The sequence below is a fragment of the Xylocopa sonorina genome, chromosome 15 (assembly GCF_050948175.1).
Source record: "Xylocopa sonorina isolate GNS202 chromosome 15, iyXylSono1_principal, whole genome shotgun sequence".
NCBI lineage: Eukaryota > Metazoa > Arthropoda > Insecta > Hymenoptera > Apidae > Xylocopa > Xylocopa sonorina.
Window position 1 is genome coordinate 574,480 of NC_135207.1, and position 3,421 is coordinate 577,900.

General features: G+C 36.6%; 1 pseudogene; it reads right to left on the bottom strand.

Annotated features, from left to right (window-relative positions):
• Window positions 1-1,576: 1,576 nt before the first annotated feature.
• On the bottom strand, window positions 1,577-2,405 carry LOC143430850 (uncharacterized; annotated as a pseudogene).
• Between the last annotated feature and the right edge of the window lie 1,016 nt (window positions 2,406-3,421).

Below are 3,421 nucleotides of genomic sequence, written 5' to 3' on the forward strand. Positions count from 1 at the left end.
GAGGGAGTTATTCTTTCTCTCTCTCTCTCTCTCTCTCTCTCTCTCTCTCTCTCTCTCTCTCGCTCGCTCTCTCTACCTCTCTCTCGCTCTCTCTACCTCTCTCTCGCTCACGCTCTCTCTCACACATTAAATTAACCCTTTTCCTTACGATTTAATTTCACAGAAATTAAATATGCAGACTATTTAATTTGAATGAAATTCCGTGCGCAGGATTATCACAAAATCAAATAAAAATATTTCATTTTTGACACTAAATCTACCACGACCGGTCAAATGACCATTTTTTAAATTTCAATTAGAATTTTCTACATAAAATGTAATTGGATCAACTTTAAACTTTCGCTTTTTTGCTTCTTTTTTTATTATTTTATTTCTGGAAAAAAATGCATAGTCTGTCTTACCTGCCATGAGCTATAGTTTGACTTGTTGAACGATATATTATATCTTTGTATAATATAATAGTATTCTCACGTAATGTGCGGTACAGGCTATTACATACTTAACTTTCGCAATTTTTGAGACATATGTAAACAAGCATTGTTGCTAGTTATACAGTTCCATTAAAATTTCTGTATAATTTTATTAATATACGTATAAAGATTATTTTACACTTCGTTTCTTTTTAATAAATAATGTATAGTTGTTTTCATTACGCAGTCTGAACATGCAGCAAGAAAAATGGCAATGTCGCAAATCTCTGCCTGCATGTTGCGTTTTCTGCAATGCCACTACGAGTCAGATTAACGGATAAGCTAGTATCATAATTAATAAACCGGTTTTCTTTAACACGTTCACGCCGGGGTGATCCACCGGTGGGTCACACTTGACTGTTCCGTGGGGCGGCGTTAAAAGAAATAAGTGCTTGATGCAAGAAATGTGCGCTCAAAGAAACGTAGATTTTCGCCCCGTCGTGAACGTGTCAATGAAATTATTTTTGTGTTGATAAATGTAAAAGTAGTTGGAACGTAGATACTAAATAAAAAGCATAATTCAACAAAGATGTTTTCGACGGCTTCGAACCCGATACGAACCGATGATCGCCGCGAAGTCATTCGTCAGTGGAAGGGATACGACGCGTATGCTTATCGCAGGATTTCGCCCAAGCTAACGAACGATTTAGAGTCGTTCAGTTCCAGTCAAAGTATCGAGACGTTTTAGAAACAATTTCGATCAGCGCGAGTAGAGTATGCGCACGCAAAAATGTGATTAGAGAATTAAGGGATAGTATTAACGAATCAATCTTCTTTAGCCATTGTCAGAAGTTGAGGAAAATGAAGTAATAATCGATGGCTCAACGTCTACTGGGCGTATTTATTCTGTGTCTCACCCGAAGGTTCGTACAAGAATGCCTTCTTAGGTCATTCGTACTAGCCTCGAAGACACCCTCAACGTCATGGCCCATTCGTATGTTTAGGCAAGGCCCCGGAGAGGGGCAATGCCGCAGGGAAATGCACACGGCCCTCGTTGACCGCCCGTGCACCCTGTTACCCAATATTTCTTACAATAATTTTTTCATAACACCTAGGCATACGAAATGCATACATTCAAAATATTTTGTATGAATTGTATATATATTTTATATAAATTGTGACACCATCCCAAATGGTATAAGAAATAATGGACTTTGACCTTCTGCGCGATGGTCCTCGTCAACACATCTAACATATACCTCGTCACTTCTTAGGGGATGGTTTATACCATTGAAAATATATTGACCTTTTTCACGTACACAGGCTCGAGCTAGTGTATCAACTATAAAACATCTTAATGATATTGAAAATGTAGTATCCTGATGATTGATCATTCCATCGGACATGATTTCTTTGATATTAGAAATTAATTTTTCAAAGAAGCTAACAGGACTGTGAGGCTTTGGACTACCACTATAAATGCTAATAATTATTAGCTTTGTATTTGGAATATTGGCAATTCTGCATTGAATAGGTCAAAGATGGATACTGCTAAATTTATCTAACGTACAGCCATCGTTATCAATGTCTAAGTCTAATTGTCTAATGTTACTCACGGGTTGAGATTGAAGCAGTCTCTTAATAATTTCTGCTTTTGTGCAGAACTGAAAATATTCTCCTGGTGGAACCACCGACAAAACTCAACTATCACGTGGCACATTGAGGAGTGTTCTATAGTATGACCTATGCTAGGCGTGGGTCATTTGACAAATCAGGAAAACATGAATGGGAACGTAACAGGGAGAATATATTATTTCCTTGTTTATGCGTTATATTGTTATTCACCAAAAAAGATGCTGAATCCTCACGAAATGATTGCCCTGTGATATTAATGGAATCAGAAGTAATTATTCTAATACTAAATATATTATCATTTTTTGCATTTTCTTTTCGTCCTTGTTCAATATTAATCTTTCCTCTTTCCATTTCAACCATTTTTTTCAAATTTTACAGTTTTCAAATGTAATCTATTTTTATAATGCATGGACAACCTTCAGTTTAGTTATTTAACTATGGAACTAATGGAGTCAGGTATACTTTTATTTGAACTTGTTCACCGTGACTACCAAGTATATAAACATACATATCTTAATACGTGTACCATTTTTAATAGCTCATATTTTTTGTTTCATAAAAAACTTTGGAAATGTTCAAACATATAATTAGTTTTTTCTATGTCAGTCGAAAACGAGCATCTTTTTAGCTTTTAGTTAACTTTGGAAAGCATATAAATAATGTCATAAATATCAACAAAAAGCCAATATAAAAATGAGACTTTCTTTTCGGCAGATACCTTTTTTACCGCAATATCATGATCTTAACTTCACTTTCGAATGGAGGATGTGTCGACTAGCTTAACCGTAAGTCTCAAATTACTGCGTTACGAACTAAATCTCGAATCTAAAACGAAAGGTCGTGCCACCTATCGTTGAGAAATATAATCAGCAAAGATCATATAAAGTCTATTGTGTATAGTTAGTACTGAAAAGTAGCTGCTGATAGTGGATTCTCTTGTTAATTAATTTAAATTAGCAGATTGCACTACATAAACGATCTGCGACTGTTCATTTTCTGAAAATCATCTGGGAGATTTTGAAAGAGTGCCCAACACTATTCCCAGACAACCAGCGATTGTAGCGCCAATGGCACCGGGTGGAACTCTAAGCACTGTGCTAGCACGGTGCTGCCTCTCAGTTCTCGTAACAGCACAGGGCTAGCACTGGAGCGACACTACGTGTCACGGCACTATCAAAGCACGGCGATATAGCACAAGGGCGACACAGCGTGCCAATGACACTATCAGCTCACCATAGTGACACGCGTGCCAGTGGCGTGGGCTAATATATACCAATGAAGAAGCTGTTTGCATAAAAATTATAAACGAATATTAAAAATGACTAAACCAAGCAATTTATTAATTTCGATTCGAAAATAGATACACTGACACGAAA